The sequence below is a fragment of the Triturus cristatus genome, chromosome 5_2, assembly GCF_964204655.1.
Source record: "Triturus cristatus chromosome 5_2, aTriCri1.1, whole genome shotgun sequence".
In the NCBI taxonomy this organism is placed as follows: Eukaryota; Metazoa; Chordata; class Amphibia; order Caudata; family Salamandridae; genus Triturus; species Triturus cristatus.
The window spans coordinates 1,091,167,464-1,091,187,340 of record NC_140588.1 but is presented as its reverse complement, the minus strand read 5'-3'; the positions used below and the strand labels follow the sequence as shown (position 1 = coordinate 1,091,187,340).

The 19,877-nt window shown below is 44.4% G+C and overlaps 1 long non-coding RNA gene across 1 annotated transcript in view; it reads left to right on the top strand.

Annotated features, from left to right (window-relative positions):
* Positions 1-611: 611 nt before the first annotated feature.
* The window catches only part of LOC146829733 (uncharacterized), a 91,285-nt gene continuing 72,019 nt past the window's right edge, over positions 612-19,877 (top strand). Inside the window, exon 1 of the long non-coding RNA XR_014962043.1 lies at positions 612-685. This is a non-coding gene — a long non-coding RNA (uncharacterized LOC146829733). The remainder of the gene's footprint in view (positions 686-19,877) is intronic.

The window sequence follows — 19,877 nt, the reverse complement described above, 5'->3', positions numbered from 1 at the left end:
GCGCGTCACTGTCGGTGCAAAGGGCGGTGTGACACATGGGAGGGGTCCTGTGTCCTATAGCCAATCCTGGGTTATTAGCGAGCACACTGATGCATGCAGGGACTTGTAGTCTAGTGTGCAACTTTGTAAGTGCCAGTATGGGATATTGGTGAAACTCTTGGAAGACACAAAATGATGTCCAAGGGAGAAAAGTGGGTGCGTTTTCACGGGGGCTGCGTCAGTCAGTCGTATATTTGCGCCTCTCCGCATCTGGGGGCTCACCCACTGACTACCATGCACGACTTTTGTTTCAAGCATCATCATTTGGGGGCGCCCCGTGCCTTTCAGTGACGTTCACTCTCCCTTCCCCGAGCTTCAATGGGGTCTCCGGCCCGGCATCCCTTCTGACGCCCCACACAACTGCCACTTTTCCCAAGTTCATGCATCCTTCTGGGACTGGTAGTCCTGCTTTCATACCGGGTAAAAAAACTACAAGTCCCAGAACTCTAAGGAAAAATCCAGGCCTGAACTTACAAGTCACGCATGGACCTCTCCCACCTCCCCCTCCCATAAAACAAGTACTTCCCTCGATTGACTTTAGTTTGACCACCCTGGGCATGCCATACCCCTCCCCCCACCCCTGCTTACAGAGGAGACGGTCTCCGGATGGAGACAGAATGAACATGGCCATGGCCGCCAATTAGAGGTAAAGAAGTTAGCAGCTTCCCGAAGGGCTTGAAGAGGGAAGAGACGAGGGTATACATTTATTTTGTTTTCTCTTCGAGCTATCTGTTATTGCATCCAGTTTTATAACTCAAGAAGTGACACACACCTAAAACCTGCCAAGACTATTGGCTTTGCCAACGGTTGTTAGCTGCTTAGATACATGAGCAGCATTGCTTTTGTTGTGAATAGCACTGACATTGTTTCAATTCGGATGCTGAGAACCTGTGAATTAAACATTACTGAGGCCCGCGGACGGAAGGGGCGGGGGTATGGGCGTGGGACTGAATCACCTACAACATAGTATCGCCATTGGCACCCCTCAGTCCCCCCTCCAACCAAAATACATTATCCAATAATAATCACACAACACGGACTGTTTGATTGGGTACAAAATGCTGCAGGTTTATTACATACACCGTTATGTAATAGGTGGGTTATCTTACGGGCGATCCAAGGGCAGGCAACCAACTGGGCCGACTGCTGAGCCAGGCAGCACTGGGGTGAACCCCACCTTTGCTGCCGTCCAAGTGATTCTCTTACAGGATCACGTGACCATTGACAACTGCTACTCACGCCCCTTCCCGGGGCGGAGCGTCGCATAGCAAACCCCCGATTGTTCAGGCCCACAACCGCCTGAAGGACTAGCGGGGCGCCGACACGGCTTCCAGGAACCTCCCATGATGCTCCTCGGATTTGGCTCTGGCACCCCCTATGGTGCAGCGCAGAGGTACCCCTGGTACCGGCCTGCTTCCAGATCGCCCTGTAACTCCGCCTGCAACGAAAAAAGAAAACATTACAGTATTCTCACCCCCACCTGCCATCACCACGCCGGGTAAGCGGTTGGGAGGGATGCGGCGTGCGAAGCGATCAAGAGGTCGCCAGCATGGTGGGGGAGGGCTATATAGCCTCCCCCCCGCACAAAGAAGCCCTGGAAGTGACGCCCCTCGCGTCACTTCTGGGCAGGAAGAGGAGGGGGACACCGACCGGAGTCCCTGCCCCCAGGAAGGGGGGGGGCGGGGAGGGGTGACCGGTGCCCAGGCAACACTAGGGCGCCGACCGCTCTAGTGGCCCCCTGCGGGGGCCGCGGTCAGCGGCATAGTATCGCCATTGGCACCCCTCAGTCCCCCCTCCAACCAAAATACATTATCCAATAATAATCACACAACATGGACTGTTGTGTACAAAATGCTGCAGGTTTATTACATACACCGTTATATAATAGGTGGGTTATCTTACGGGCGATCCAAGGGCAGGCAACCAACTGGGCCGCCTGCTGAGCCAGGCAGCACTGGGGCGAACCCCGCCTTTGCTGCCGTCCAAGGGATCCTCTTACAGGATCACGCGACCGTTGGTAACTTCTACTCACGCCCCTTCCCGGGGCGGAGCGTCGCATAGCAAACCCCCAGTTGTTCAGGCCCACAACCGCCCGAAGGACTAGCGGGGCGCCGACACGGCTTCCAGGACCCTCCCATGAGGCTCCTCGGATTTGGCTCTGCCCAGTGTTTAATTTGTAAAATATTAAGTGCAGGTGCTCACATTTTTTAGGAGGCCACACCCACTTTACTGGCTCCGCCCACTTCCTCCAGATGCTCCACCCACTTCCTTCATTGGTTCCACCCACATCCACAAGCCTCAATACATCATAGCCCCCTCCTTACAGCTTGAGTTTCGCAAGAAGCTGAAGCCCTGGCTCTTCACATAAGCACCTCGGGGACCTCCCACCTACACACCTGCCCAAGGGCCTGGATACCCTCTTGGGTGATTAGTTTTTCTACAAATCAATATAACTTAACATAATGTAACATATGGGAAGCCTATAACAACTTGAAAGTGAACTCAAATGAGAGAATGTGTGTAAATCTCAAAATGCAGCTTCGGGAACGGTCATTACAGGACTTTGAGGCAGCTTTGCAAATTAAAGAGAATGTGCTTGTACTGTGCAGTTTAAAAGAAAGGAAGGGGTGAAGGAAGAAATACATTAAAGAAGGCAGCAACCAATGCAGGCAGGAAGGGGAGTACTGGAGTGATTATATATTTGAGCAATGGATGAAAGTAGGAGGGAATAACAAAGGAATGTGAAAGGAATAAATGAAGGAATAGAGGGAGAAAGGAAGTGAATGATTTGTGATGAATGAAAAGAAAGAAAAAATGAAAGGAGCAAGATAAGTGTAAAGAATGGTTGTTGATAAGAAAGAAAGAAAGTGAAGAAGAGGTGAAGGAAGGAGCAGGAAAAAAGTAAGGAAGAATGGAGGAAGAAGGATTAAATGCACCCAGGGTGGAAGTATGGGGAATGAATGAGGGTGTAAGGAAGCAAGAATGGAATGAGGGTGCAAGAAGCAAGAGGGGAAAGGAGGCATGGCTGGAGGTGCTGAGGAAGAGAAAAAGGGAAAAGAAGACGATGGGACGAAGGAAAGAAAGGAGGTCAGGGGAATGAATACGAGTATGAGAGGTACTGAGTCAAGGAGGGACATAGAGAATAATGTTGGTGTAATATTGCATAAAAATCGAAAAACAAAAGATTGAAATGCATTTGTGTCCTTAGCATACCATGTATGTTTGTAAAGCATATTCACCAGAGGGGGCCTTAACACTGAATTTAAAATGTTGCTATCAAGCTCACTGGCGCACACTTTACCAACCTCAGATACATGAAAGACTGAGCTGCGACACCAAGATTCAAATTTATGATCCAGAGAACAAACACGGATTCCTGGAGTGGATATAAAGAAATGCGCAAGAAGGGAAAACATAAAAAGGGAGAGTGAGTTTTGATTAGGAAGGAGGAGAGGTCTGAAGGCAAAGATAGATACGGTAGAAAAGGAATGTGAAGAGAAGTGAGGAAAGCAGAGATAGGGAGTGCAAGACTGTAGTGGACCATGATGAGAATGAAAAAAGGAAAGACGAAGAAGTGCATACAGCGGGGAGTGAGTGAAAAGAAAGTGGAAGGAAAAGATGAGAAGGTGAAAAATAAACGATTAATGAGGGGAGGTAGCGATTAAGAGGAAATGTGGCCGTAGGGCAGAAAGAGAAAGAAGAATGGAGAGAAGGGTGAAGGGGAGGAAGAAAAGCAGATACTAGGGAAGAGCAAGAAAAGAGTTCACCACTGCTTTATTAAATATTGAGTAATCAATTATGTATAGTTGAGGGGTGACAGGGCTGCATCATTCTTGGCCTGTCTCATCAATGCTCAGCTGTGCTGTCCAAGACACACAATAGCGATTTAGGACATCATATCGCTGAGTGGCAAGCTTGGGGGCCGGCCATTTGAGCATGCGCTGTGAAAGCTCGCGCCACTGTTAGTTCTTCGGCCTAGTTCTTTCATGTGAACATGGCGCTCCCTCCCACCTCCTCGAGCTTGGTGCATGCGCCGCCAAAAGTGATTTTTGCATACGATGCAAGGAGCGCTACAGCAGGCGCTGCCAACACGTTTACTTAGAAACTCATTCATTTAACCACTCACATTGACTTGAGAATAGAAAAACACATCACAGATTAACTAACGCCATGTGAAGATAGAAACAATGTCATATTTTTAAATGACGGCTTCCCTTTACAATTTGTCTACTTCAGGCGTGTTTGCATAGGTCTGTCTGTGTAGTGTATCCTAAACATTCTACCTTTTAACAAGTGTGCACCGAATTCTTTGCACAACATGAATGACTCCTCAGTCCTCAAGAGGCAGCAATAGTGGCAGAAGGAAAAAGTCATTTAAGACTCTTTCAATTTAGCTCCTAAATGATAATTCTTTTTTCAAAACAGTTAACCCTTTCCATCCTATAATAAGCCAAGTACATACAGTGTAGCGGGTTAGGGGTGGCATTTTACCATAAGTGGATTTAATATAGGCGACGGACAATGGTTTCCGCAGCATACTATTGCTCATTTTGCGTCTGGACACTTTAATCAACAGGCATGTATGTTTGCGTCAATCAGTTTCAGCTGTTGTGTTCATTCATCTAGTAATTGAATTAAGGGTAAATTAAATGAAAGGACACACTTGCAGAGACAATGGTCACACAATGTTTACCTGCCAAGAAATCACATATGCCAGTGTTAGCTCCGATAGCGATCTAAACAGCTATGCTAATGTGCTCTTTTATAGCGTAGCTATCTCCTGTCACAGCAAAAGCACAAAAGTATTTAACATTCTCCCGGCATTGCAGACCCGTGTTCGCATCCTTAATGTTTTAAAAATAAAAAAGGCTAAAAGTGAGCCCATTACTATATGCTTATGTGCCAAACATAGCCTAAATCAACAAAACTGGAACATGATTATGCTCCTATGCCAGACGCACAGCGTAATCCGTGAATGTTCACAAAGATACCATAGGCTTGTACATTTTTAACAGTTTTATTCCATTTTATCCAGTGTTTTATTTCCATTCATTGCTCACTTCATTCATGTTTTCCCATTTCTTCTCGTGCAACAGATATGCCTATCCAGGCCTTTCTCCAGGATATGCAGAAATACACAGTTCATTCTTGGCAGTTTTATCACGTTCTGCCCAATGCATTTCGGGCTCCAATAGCCCTTCTTCAGGGGTAACTATAAATTTAAAAAATTGCCATTCGTTTTTTGTTCAGACCAATATGCGCCGAAATTACTTTTAAACTTATTACGCTATTACGCTACGTGTAAACTCCTACCATATTTTAGACAACACCCTTTCATTGATCTACATTGTCCCTCTCAAGAACGTGTTTAAACTCATCCAAAATGTGCCCGTAAAAACATATTTTGAAACTCTCTCAAAGAGTGCCCTCCTTCTATCTTCCACATCCATGTTCACATGCACCCTGACTACGTGCTTGGGCCGTGAGATCAAACCCATTGTGTTCACAATCAACTGATTAAAAACTAACTCTATAGTAATAACAGACATAGCCACAACCGAAATGAACTGAGCTTTCTTGTGTACCTGCATTCTCCATTTCGCAGTGCATTCACTCCAACCGCTTTCCACATCTTCTGCGTGAAGGTGCTCAATTTGAATCTATCACGTGATCCTCCCCTTTGTAGCTCATGCAGCATGACCACACCCTACTATTACCCTGCTGATTAACCAAATGCTTCTTCCTGCCCGTTCAGGTCCACGTGCTCTCAAGAAAAAGACAAGTCCCATAAATCACTACATCCTATCCCTCTGTGAACCTACCTACACCTACTAATTAACCCCTGGCTTCTAACTACACAAGAACCCGTGTATTCAAAAATACCGGCCCCATCAAATCCTCTGGCCCATCCTTCCAACAACTGGCTAATAGCTACGATTTCCACATTTTTTGATATACACCATAACATTTTAAGAATTTAGATGTTCTACATAGCATTGATCATTTGTTGATGACAAAGCATTTTTATACAGGCAATGATGATCTGTAATGACAGTCTGTTAATTCACGTTTAGAGTTATGGACTAACACTTGTGGCCGTCATGTTACCAAATCACCTTACATGTGACATGTTTATTCTGCTTAAACCTCCTGGGTGCAACGATCGACGAGGCAGCTATAATTAACTATCCAAACATTCCAGTTTTGTTGATATCATACATGCTTGTTACACGGCAGAGCATGCAAGCCCAGGCTGCACACAAGAGTCAAATTAGTTTCAAGCAACATAGAATAAATGAATTAGAATGGTGTGCAATGTGCATTCGATCATCTTTGTTTGAATAGACATAGCCTAAAGGCATAGAAATAAGCTTTCAACATTCGTAAGCCACCCAAAAAAAACATTTTAAGCACCGACCAACAAAAACTGACTTAGGCTAATGAGTGCAGAGCAGCAAGTGCACACCATAGTGGTGAGCCATCATGAGCACTTCGAATGCACCATTACAGGCAGCTCCAGGTCAGTGCTGATAAAAATGCAGCATGCTACGCGCCCTTTTTTAATTTCGGAAAGGCAGGGCAGCAAATTAAATCTATGAAAGATTTCCTTTTTCATGGAATCCTGCTAAATGCTAGCAAACCCAAACTAAAATGAAACTCAAGCAAAGCAGCCTCTGGCAACCATCCTCCGGATTTTACAAGGCCCTAACTCTGAAGCGCAGGCCCTCAGTTAGCACGGGAGACAGGCAGTCGTCGAAGTGGGGGAGAAACAGTAGGGGAACTCTGGGCGGAGAATCAGAGGGCGGGAATAACCCAAGGATGGGATCAGTGGGCGGAGCCACAGGTGTGGCCAGAATGCGCAAACATCACAACTTTTAGTATTTGTTTGGCACTTCACTGCCCAGTTTAATCAACCAATGGATACCCATGGTTGTAATGAGTTATTGACATTAAAACACATTCACAAAGTGGGATATGCTTCTAATCACAGAATGTCCCCAAATACGATAAAATGTGGAAGCACAAGCCATTTGTCGCCGAGCCATGGAGTTTGCCATCAGCACTTCTCCCTTTTTCCACAACAGCAGTTCAAACATGAATGGCAAAATATCCTAGTTTGCAAATGTTTTCTATATAACTCTGGCTCTGCCATATTTGCCTCAGAATGCAAGATCTGCTGCATGATCTGACCATTTAAACTAATAAATTGTTTATAGCTCAAACGTTTCAAAAGTTAATAATAAATGTGACTTGTTTTGCTGCAGAGTGGATGGCCTATTGCAAAGGTTGACTGATCACCTTTCTCACGGCTGCATTTGTATGTTACACTGGTACTAATAAGGCAAAATCTTTCCAGAGACTCTTAGCATGTGTACACGTGTCAAAATAATAAAATATCAGAAAATATACTGCATTTCGCTGCAGCCATTTTTTTTGATAACCAATTTTTATTGATTTTCGGTTGCAACAAAGAACACAGCACCATTTAGGAATACATCTTAAAAGGCAAGACCAAGACACAACATATCACATTGGCATAAAAGATAGACGTACTGCAGCCATTTTTTAATGCATAATTTAGTCAACACTGTGGCATAATTTTGTCCTCCTTTGCTGCATAATTAATTCCAGTGGACCCACAGCAAGCATCACATGGTAAAAGTGCTTGTGAATGAAGCAGAGAGATTGTGAAGTTTGCGAACTTAGTTTGGTGTGCATGCAAATTCTGCATTGCCATTCCCTGGTGAGTTGCAGCTACTACTGCTGAAACAAGGCCAATGGAGGTACCTACGGGCGAGGCAGACTGGCCTCAACGGCAGGGCCGGCCTTACCACTGATGGTGCCCTGTGCATCAATGTTTGTTATTGCCCCCCAATGACCACCTCTGCCATGGATTCCCTCACTACCACCCTTTAACAGTGCCCCTCAAGTCTCCATAACCACACTCTCAGATGCATTTAATTTGATTTACAGCACAACTCATACCAGTGTAGGGTGTCAGAGCACTTTACATCACACACATTACTTAGAGACAAATCAATATGTGTGTAAATCACTGTATAGAAAATGTTACATAAGACTAAGGACTACAAGGTGTAGGAGTCACATGACAACCATACTAGTAGGCCGTATAGTTTAATAGTGATTGGTCTGAAGAAACACAAACTCAGAATTTAAAACGTAATACCATGGTTGGGCGTTCTCTTTAATAATCAGAATTGATTTCTGTCCAAAAGAACACTTTTTATAACATTAGGATAATCAAAGACTGGGGGGAAAACATAACGCTCTAATTTATAACTTGCGGTTTGTATGCAGCTCTTAGCTGACAGTTATTAGCTCACTGTTCTAGGTTAGGATTCTAACTTATAAATTGCAAGTAACAAAAGGATCTCTCTGACAAAAGCAGTAGCCCACTGATCTATTTACATTATGTGCACTTTGTGAACTTCATGGTACATGTTCTTTGCAGCAGGCACATTAACCCTCTGAGCTACCTTTCCATGAATCAAAACGTCCACTAGACAAAATGATTTCTCTCTAGGAAGAACATTAAACACCGGAGTCATCATGGCATTTTTATTGTTGCCGAAAATTGCTGGAGGCCAGGAAGGAGGCAGCAGGCGCTTTTAAAACCTTAATATACTTGTAAACATATTTCCTCCACCCAAAGTCAGCACCCGGTGCGGTCACACCAGTTGTACTGCCCTAGAGCTGGCCCTTCTCAAGAGTCCTGTGACCACAGTGACAGAGTCATTGTTGTTCTAGGCTGTGCTGCTTCATAGGCCTGCCCGCAAGACTGGAGGTGAACTTCAGTATGGATTGTGGTGGACAAGCCTTGAAGGTTAACCCACACTTGCCACTGCTAGGGTCCACCTGCTGGTGCTAAGACACCAGGGCTTCTAAGCTCTTGCGAAGCCTTCTAAAGTGTAGCATGGGATTGTGCTCTCTCATGAGAGTGGTCTGGTGGATTGGTTATTTAGGCTGAACCTGGTTCCCAAATTCAGCAGCTCTGGCCATAGTGCCATATCCTCTCCCCCACTGAGAAAAACTCACACCGTCTTCAACTACAACCCAATTGCTGCCGGCTATAAACACCTGGATGCGGCTCAATTTAAATGACGCACTAGATAAGAGCAATATGCGGCCTACAAAAAAACAGTAACAGCATCCTGGAAAAAGCAAACACTCATAGGGAATGCAAAATTTAGCAAACCATGTGAAATGTAAGCAGGAACAACATGGTTACCTTAACGCTTTTACACTCAATGTTCAGAAATCAGTGAGTGCTTTTGCCTGAAAAGTTAAGGGCAAGACTACAGGGCTCTGAATGGAGCCATTTCAATGTCCATTGCTTATATCCTTACAAAACGTAAGCAGTATGGTCAAAAGACCACATCCCTGGACGCGGAGCCGCAGTACACATTTTGTTTTCCAATCCACACTTTGCAGTACCTCCAGGATTGGTGCACTAGTTGCAAGCCCAGGGAAAACAAAGACAAGAAAACAAAAATAGCGCTTCACTCGCAAACTCTGTAAAAGTGGCGTTAATGTGTTTGGGTGTGAATAAAATCAATCTGGCCAGTTTGCTACCACCCTGTCTTACTTTATTTAGTTATTTTTCATATTTGTAACCTTTTATTCCAGATGCTGCTCTTTGGAATTAAAATACGACGTTTTCTTTTTTGGATCCATTTCACAGGGGAGCAAATAAAAGAAAGGAGAGGAAACAGAGTGAGAACCTCGTCTTGAAGTCACGGTTTTCAGAAAGAGAAGAACTGCTAGACAGAAAGAGAGGGAAGAAGGAAAGAGTAGGGGGTTGGGGGAAGGCAGCTGAAGCTGCAGAGCAGAAGTGCACACTGTATTTTTCTTCTCTGGGCAAGAAGAAAAAGACAGAGTTCTGTTACTTCTCTGCCTTCCGTCCTCCAATGAACGCCGAGCTTTATTTACAGGCAATGGTGATTTCTTGCGTCCTGGAGGCTGGGACGCATTTTTAAAATAAAAATGTAGGGGAACAGAATCCTTGGAATTGAAGAAGTAGGGGCACGCCGTGCTCTGCCGATCCCGCCCACTTCGACCACTGGAGACAGGAGATTAAAAGAACGTGCCTTCCATGCCGGATATTTATTGTTGGAGCGGCTCCGCTCTTGTTTTTTTTAAGCAAGTAAACTCAATGATGAAAAATAAATTATACCTGTATTGATAGTGGGCGCTCGTACATGAATCCATGCATACTTCCAGCCTGCCTTGCTGCCCCAGCTCAGCCAAAGCCCGCTCTCCGCCATTCTCCCACCGGCCGGAAATAAACCAATGTTCAGTGAAAATCAGGTGCGACGTGACATCACTAACGTGATGACGACGCTCCTTCAATATGCTGGGACCAGGGTGGGACTTTGGAGGACATACCAGGCAGCCGCAAAAGGAGAGCAGTGCAGGAATTTATTTTTAATATTTACCGGGCCAGGACTCTGGCAATGATTGTATAGACCCGGCCCTGTAAAATAAGTGCCGGTGCTGAGCACCGGAAAACACCGGCACAAATTAAGCACTGAACTTACTGAACAAAAGCGTAACCGTATTCGTACCATTTTACATGGTACAATACTGACTGAATACTTACGGAACAACATTGCACCTAAGGGACTTTTAGTTACAAATGCTCCCCGTATTTTTCTGGATGATCCATTTTTCAGAAAGGAATGGGCCCAGATCGCGTAGCACTGTACACGCGTCTGGATAGTGTTGATCATTAAAACAGCCCTTAGACTTTCTGAAGCATTAATGGTGGAGATTCAACTCACCGAGACACATTTTAGAACAACTTTGACTGGTTTACAAGAAGAGACTAGAAGAACTTAACAAAGAGGTCAATGAATATAAAGAAAATCTTACACAATCAAAAGCTCAGAAATTCCAGAAAGATCTAAAACGTTTTGCTTTTACCAAGGTATATCCTTATGCCCATCCTGATTATATTCCTCCATTTAAGAACACTGATCAGATAGAAACATCAGATGAGGATGGGTCTACTACAAGTGGGTCTAGTGGCGAAAGTTACAGATCTAGACAACGCGGAAGAGGCAGAAATAGACCATACCATTACCAACAGAATTGGCCATCTTATCCTAACCCAGGGGGTGGTGGTTTTCAGAATTCTTTTCAACAACATCAGTTTCCAATGATGGGCTGGAATCCTAATTTTATGCCTATGCCCCCTTTTCCATAAAATACATTTCGCCCGCCTTTTTTAGACAGAGGTCGTAGAGGTCGGGGCAAGAAAAGAGGGAACAACCAGGTCCATTGGGAACAGGAGGAGACAGTGTGGAACAACACACGCAGCAAGGCAGGAACAAGCAATCAGAGAGTCTAATCACGAATCTTTCATCTGTGATTTTGACAGAGACAGAACATATAGTCCTAGAAAAGGGATTAGGTTTTGTCCCTACTGCTCGTTTGGATCGTTTTCGTCTTCATTGCGAACTAGCAGATTTTTTTTAGAAAACTGAAGTTAAAGTTCTTTTTTGAAAAACAGAAGACTGATGATCCATCGTTAATTTCTAGTGACACAGGTTTTCGTGCTAAATCTACCTTTACACCTCCTCCACATATGATTCCGCCAGAAATTGCGACTTTTGAACAGGCAGTTTTTAATGATGTAGAATCATTTCAGGAAGACAATGTGTTAAAAAACATGAGTGCAGTGGAATTTCAGGCATTACAATCCTTACAGTCAAACTCCTCCATTGTCATAAACCAGCAGACAAGGGGGGTGGCATTGTGATTCAGGATGTGATAGATTATGACAATGAGTGCAGACGTTTGCTGAGCGACCTTAGGAACTATACCCTGTTGATCCATCTCCACAATTAAAAACAACCATTGCTAGCCGGGTTGACCATGCAGAGTCCGCAGGTTTTATCACTCAACATGAGGCCGACTTTTTGACAAAAAGAGAAGGTGTGATCCCCTATTTTTATACCTTACCAAAGATCCATAAGTATAAGACACCACCACCGGGACGACCAATAGTTTCGGGCTTCGGATCACAGTTGGAGCCTTTGTCAAAATATTGTGATTTTTTTCCTCAAACCCCTCATTCAAAAAACTTCAACATACTTAAAAGACACCAAAAGTTTTTGGGCTCTTTTACAAGATCTAAGGGTGGACATGGAATCAACCATCCTGGAATCTCTTGATATTGAGAGCTTGTATGTGAGCATCCCCCAGGATGACACTATGAAGGTTCTTGGTGAAGCTTTGGAGGCATCATCCTGGGATTTTCAGACCCCAAAACAGTTCATCATTGAATGTGCAACACTGGCACTCAAAATATATTTCTTCGAATATAAAGGTGCCTTATATCTCCAGTCCACCGATACATCGATGGGCAGTACCTTTGCCCCTAGTGTGGCTGGTCTGTACGTTTATGATTTTGAATGTAAAAATAAATTGGTGCCAACAAATCCGTATGCATCCAATATAATTTTTTGGAAGAGGTACATAGACGACGTTTTTGTCATCTGGCAGGGCTCTGAACATACTCTTCTAGAGTTCTTCATGTGGATCAATACTTGCGATCCAAATTTGACTTTTACTCACGCTTTCAATAAATATGAGATGGTATTCCTCGATGTTTCCATCTGAGACCTCTAAGAGAGAATCTCCCTTACGGACAATTTTTGTGAATACGGCGCAATTGTAGTAAGGTTGAGGATTTCCGTACACAATCAAAGGATTTGACTGAAAAATTGAGGAACAGAGGCTACCCTGAAACGATCCTTAAAAGAAGCTGTAAAAGAGCCAGAAATCAACCGAGAGAGGCTCTTTTAGAGGATATGCAAAAACCAATTGAGGAGATCCCTCTGACTTGTGTTACGATGTACAGTGTAGCATCGAATGCCGTTTCAAATTTGATCAAGAAACATTGACGCATCCTCGAGAATAACAATATAAAATGGGAGAAACCCCTTTTTTCTTTTAAGAGAGCTAGAAGTATCAGGGATGCTCTGGTACATACTAGACCAAGGAAGACAACTTCTGCCGAGGATCCTTCAGTTCTGACTCACTGGGGTTTGCCCCGTATCACAGGGCATTTCCCTTGTGAATCATGTAGTGTTTGCCATTTAACCACGTCTACAAAAACGTTGGCGTTAGAGACTGGTAAAATATGGACTCAACGATCACATACGAATTGCAACACAATGAACATGGTTTATTTGATAACATGCCCTTGTGCTTTAAGATACGTGGGCATGACCTCTCGCAAAATGAAACAACGAATTTGCGAACATCGGAGTAATGTCCATTGCAAGAAAAACACAACAAAACTGACTGGGCAATTTTTGAAATTTAACCACACACCTAATGACATACAGTGGACCGTTATTGAGCAGATCAAATCAAACAACCGATCTACGCACCTCCTGTTTGTAAAGGAACAGCGGTGGATTTATCGATTGGCCACAAATATTCATGGCCTCAACGATAATATCCCATGGGGTACAGTGATGAGGTATTAACCATCTTTTTAATGACCCTTGAATGGTTATTAGTTTTGATTTGTAAATTCTAACACAGTATGTGAGCTGGGACACATGTTTACTGTTAGTTATGCCTAATTTCCATTTCTCTATAGCCATTTCCTTGATAGACTTCTGGATCATATAATAATAACCTCTGATAGCGCCATGAGAGAGATATATGCAGAAAGAAGGGGAAGACCCAATATACCCTTGAGGGCTTGGGCAGACAATTTTGAAAGGTAAAGGTGCCAACAAGGGATTTTGTTTCTAATACACTATCTAATTAAATGGTTCAGCAGAAATTAATTGGAAGGTGTATTTCAAAATTAACACCAATCAAAGATATCAATCAACTGATTCAATCATTAAATATAAAGAGCAAAACACACGGGAAATCTTTTTTTGTGAAATAAACACAAAATGTTTTTATGTATAAATCAAGTTAAAAGGAGTACAGGAAAACCATTGGTTGAGCAATAGATCATGAAAGAAGGGTCAAATCAAATCCACATTTCATGAGAGAAAACATCTATTCCAATACATTTAGACAGAGATATGTCTCTTTCTTGAGAAAATAATCAGCTGTATATAACAGATATTATGAAAATAGATGATGAAGTCAAAGGAGGAAGGACTCTGCCCTCTATATGTTTCTGCTGTCAGAAAATTTAAAGAAAATCTGCAACAGCAAGAAACGCTCGTACTTTTATGTGCAATAATCACTGTCCTGAAGATGGTCTGACGGATTGATGCCACCCAAGACAAACTTAAGACAAACTTAAGGGAAACTTAAGACAAACTTAAGACAAACTTAAGACAAACTTAAGACAAACTTAAGACAAACTTAAGACAAATTTAAGACAAACTTAAGACAGATTTAAGATATAATCCTAACTTTACTACTACTAAATGCCTTCTGTGAATACCAAAAGTAGTAAGTTTAGGATTTTGTCTAAAGTTAGTTCTGTGAATCGGGCCCCTAAAGTCAACAGCCTGCTCTTTGGCTTTTAGAGCCAGTGAGCACCTGCTCTGTGTTCTCTAAGATCGGGTCCTGTCTTGAGGGAGCTCCAGCAACGCGACTACTTCGTCTTTTCATAATTCCAGTCTTTTCTAAGTGAGTGGGTGCCCTCCATCCCTCAGCGCCGCCGGGTCCTGGCATGGTGTTTCCTTCACAATATTTGGATACATGCTGGCAGGCGCCATGCTGCTGTCTTACCAAGAGCAAGCTTGGTCGGAGCATGGGATGCGAAGAAGGCAGAGTATTTATTCACCCATTTTCCTCCAGTTTCAAATTCTGCTCAAGGTGCTGCAGGCAGAGGCACCACTTTACGTACAGGGATCATTTTCTTGCCTCCCCTACGCAGGCAGCCAGGCTGCTGTCACATGTGTGAACGCAGTGTTCCTTTTTAAAGAAAATACATCATAATAAAACATATATTTATGTGCCAGGTCTCAATATATACCTTCAATTGCAGCTTATTCTACCCACTGCCCCTGCACGAGTTTCAGACTCTTTTCAATGTTCTGAAACGTGAGAGTGAAATGTTTGTCCTTCATACTTACGCAGCCTATAATCAATCAGAAACCACCCTGAGCGGTTCTGGGTTCAAAAACGAGCTGTCTTTGGGTTTGTTGGACGGCTGCCCCTGAAATGTATCCCCAGGAGTGGAGTCCCATGGCCGCATGGTACAGGCCTGCATGCTGACCACAAGCTAAGGGCATTACGAGGCCACACGCGTGTTTTTCAGTATGTTTGGCTAACATGTCTTGGACTCGGAATACAACACCCAGACATTTCACTAGAGGGGACATGACCCCTGAGCTGGCAGGGATTTGCCTTTTAGTTTCTTTCAGTCCGGCCTGAGGCTGTCTTTTCTGGAGTGGAAAACGAAAATGGGAGTCATTGGAAAGCATTTTGCTGTAAGGCTGAGTGCATGACGTCAGTGCATGCCCCCAGCAGATCTTGAAAATATAGGATGTTGCCACAAATGGCGGTACCACAAACTCCTTTCCATCGGTGGTTAAAAGTGTATTTTCTCAGAGAGCACCCACGCTGCATGGGTTGCATCGTGCTAGTTGGAAGGGTGGGTCATATGAGAGGTACTGATTTTTAGACATATATGATGCAAATATGGAAAGTGCTTCTGACGTTAGAAATCGGATTTTTTTAGTATTACATAGGTCCAAAAATACATAACTGCATTTAAAAGTATAAGATATTGGCTAGAGGGACTGGTTCCAGGAGAAAATATCTCCTGCCACTCTCTGCTCAAGGGACAAGCAAACAGTCATAGTTATGATGTCTGTCAGGCAGGGCTTTAAGTGGGATGGAAAAAGGGGTCTCTCGAAGGGGCGTGGCCGATGTAATTAGGGGCGTGGCTTAAAAACACAAACGCTAAAAATCTTTGCTAAGCATAGTGTGCCGCCCAACTGGTATTCTGCTGTTTCTGTCATTGTATCTAGCTATATAGTGTAACACATAACATTATACCTACAACAACAAGCCAGGCTATTGGCTTTGTCAATGGTTGTTAGTTGCATAAGAAAACAAGCATTGGCATAACCAATAGGTCTCGCCTTCGGGACCTTAGAAGTGTTTAGCCAGAGATATTGGCAATGTTTTTAAGGTATGTTGCTGTGTTTAATACTGTAAAGTTTGTGTGCAAGTTGTGCTTAGTGTAGTGACGGTTAGGGCAGTGGCATGCTGTGGAATGTTGTGGTGAGTTGTGATATGATGTGTGTTGTTGGTATATGTGTGTAGTGTTTTTTGCTGGTGTGTATGTTGGTGGTATTTGTAAGTTTACCCCCGTCCCCAAAAAACAATTATAATGATATTAATTATGTGCGTAGTGTGATGCGGTTAATGTGTTTTTTAAAGTTTTTTAAAATCCAATACATTGTTTTGTTAGTAGTGTGTTGTCTTTCTGTATGGCGATGCAAAGACTTTATTTGAAAGCAATTAGAATCTGGAAAGTTTCTGCAAAAAAGCTCCAAAATAGTACGAGTGACAAAGCCAGAAGGTTTCACCTACGCCAAATGGATTGGCTTTGTCAATGTGTTTTACGTCGCACAGCCGTTGATCCGCTGTACACCTGCGCTTTTCCCCTCTCTACTATAGTTAGGCTCTTCTGCCCCCATTATGAAACTGCCCTTGCAACAACACCGCACTCCCCACCCCCACCTTTACAAACTTTACCTGGTGCACGCGCTGCACGGACCTCGGAGCATTACGTGCGCTGCGGTCACAGGGCTGTGCTTGGAGCATTAGGTGTGCTGCATTCACAGGGCTGTGCTTAGAGCATTAGATGTGCTGCATTCACAGGGCTCTGCTTTAAAGCGCCACGAAGCTGCATGCCTCACCTGCAGCGCTATTTACAGTGTGCCTCTCCCTGTATTGGAACAGGGACAAGTCATTTAACTTTTTTTTTGGACAGATTTATATAGCGCAAACTCGACCCGAAGGTTTTATAGCGCTTTACATAAGCTCTAGTTACGTTACACAAGGAGACTTTAATGAGCCTGTGCACGTGAGAAGGATTCTGGGAAAGGTTGCGTGCGGTGGCCACATACACGATTTTAGCTGCTGGGACAGAGATAACCAAGTTTTTATGGCAAAAACATGTAAATGTATCACCGTGACACAAACTATTCTTTCAAAGGAGCACTCGCCTCGCTAGCGCCTGGGGTCACCGCTCACTCGGCTCTTACATTTCGTGTGTTAGTACACTCACAATTTACAGTGCGTTTCGTACAACAAAAAGGCGCCAATAGAGCTCGAGGCAGTAAAACACCAACCTACAGCAAACCGCGTTTTAAAGAGCGAACTACTCAACTACATCATAGTTTAAAAACAATCCTTGCCTCTAAACCCTTTTGTTTAAATTCCAATCCCAATTTCCATTCCCCTATAAAATTTGGTTGCCGGTTAACAAGTGAGAGGGGTGGGGAGAGTGCGGCCGAGAGCACACACAGCGTTTCCCTTGCGGGAGCAAGCACGGGGTGCATCATCTGTTTGCAAGATAATTACAAAGAGATGTCGCTAAAGCTCGCTTCCGCAAGGGAATCACCAAACGTGCACACGTTGCCATTGTAAGCAATGCAAAGCGTGCACGTTTTTGGGCGAAAAAGCAAATCGAATCCAAGAGGTCTCCTCCTATGGAGCGCATGCGTGCTGCGAAGGCGAGACCTAAACACAGCAACTACTGCTTTATTGTATATTATATTGAAAATGCTTCAGTTTTGGCACTGCTGCAGAGTGAGAAGGCAGAAACATAAATGGCAGGTATTCAAAAGAGTGTTGTATAAACTAAAATGCATGATGCGGACGGCCTGTCTTCTGGTTGTCATTCTTGCAGTTTCTGGTCCTTAGTCTTACTCAGACCGCATGTGCTGTGCTTGCTATATGTACATTTGTCTGTGGGGTAGCGTGGCATCTATAGTGTCGTTTGATAAATGATGTAATCTCGCTTTTAATGGTGTTGAATGGGGGTGTGTGGGAATGCTCAGATCTGCTAAAGAAGGGTCTTCACCTTCCTTGACAACCCACAGATGGAGAATCTGCCACAGTATTTGACCGGTTCTGATGGTGTGTCATGTGCTGAGATGAAATTTTGACCTTTTCGACTCTGAACCACACCCTCACCACCTCCGCTGGAATAGGCGAGACTCATTTGCTACCCTTGTTCTTTGTGTGATTCTTGATTTTTTCACAATCTCATGACTTTAGTGATGTAACACTGATGGCAGCACCCACACTCTGAAAATTGTTCCAGTGCCACTGGCCTGGGTGCCTTTGTGTGAAATGTTCATGCTTTCTGGCCTGTGTGCCCTGTGTGACATTTCCATGCTTTCTGGCTTCCTGAGTGCTTATGTGTGACATTTCCGTGCTTTCTGGCCTGGGTGCTTATGTGTGACATTTCCACAGTTTCTGGCCTCAGTGGCCTGGGTGCTTATGTGTGACTTTTCCATCCTTTCTGGCCTGGTGTGACGTTTGCATAGTTTCTGGCCTCAGTGGCCTGGGTGCTTATGTGTGACGTTTCCATAGTTTCTGGCCTCAGTGGCCTGGGTGCTTATGTGTGACTTTTCCATCCTTTCTGGCCTGGTGTGACGTTTGCATAGTTTCTGGCCTCAGTGGCCTGGGTGCTTATGTGTGACGTTTCCATAGTTTCTGGCCTCAGTGGCCTGGGTGCTTATGTGTGACGTTTCCATAGTTTCTGGCCTCAGTGGCCTGGGTGCTTATGTGTGACTTTTCCATCCTTTCTGGCCTGGTGTGACGTTTGCATAGTTTCTGGCCTCAGTGGCCTGGGTGCTTATGTGTGACGTTTCCATAGTTTCTGGCCTCAGTGGCCTGGGTGCTTATGTGTGACGTTTCCATAGTTTCTGGCCTCAGTGGCCTGGGTGCTTATGTGTGACTTTTCCATCCTTTCTGGCCTGGTGTGACGTTTGCATAGTTTCTGGCCTCAGTGGCCTGGGTGCTTATGTGTGACGTTTCCATAGTTTCTGGCCTCAGTGGCCTGGGTGCTTATGTGTGACGTTTCCATAGTTTCTGGCCTCAGTGGCCTGGGTGCTTATGTGTGACTTTTCCATCCTTTCTGGCCTGGTGTGACGTTTGCATAGTTTCTGGCCTCAGTGGCCTGGGTGCTTATGTGTGACGTTTCCATAGTTTCTGGCCTCAGTGGCCTGGGTGCTTATGTGTGACGTTTCCATAGTTTCTGGCCTCAGTGGCCTGGGTGCTTATGTGTGACTTTTCCATCCTTTCTGGCCTGGTGTGACGTTTGCATAGTTTCTGGCCTCAGTGGCCTGGGTGCTTATGTGTGACGTTTCCATAGTTTCTGGCCTCAGTGGCCTGGGTGCTTATGTGTGACGTTTCCATAGTTTCTGGCCTCAGTGGCCTGGGTGCTTATGTGTGACTTTTCCATCCTTTCTGGCCTGGTGTGACGTTTGCATAGTTTCTGGCCTCAGTGGCCTGGGTGCTTATGTGTGACGTTTCCATAGTTTCTGGCCTCAGTGGCCTGGGTGCTTATGTGTGACGTTTCCATAGTTTCTGGCCTCAGTGGCCTGGGTGCTTATGTGTGACTTTTCCATCCTTTCTGGCCTGGTGTGACGTTTGCATAGTTTCTGGCCTCAGTGGCCTGGGTGCTTATGTGTGACGTTTCCATAGTTTCTGGCCTCAGTGGCCTGGGTGCTTATGTGTGACGTTTCCATAGTTTCTGGCCTCAGTGGCCTGGGTGCTTATGTGTGACTTTTCCATCCTTTCTGGCCTGGTGTGACGTTTCCATAGTTTCTGGCCTCAGTGGCCTGGGTGCTTATGTGTGA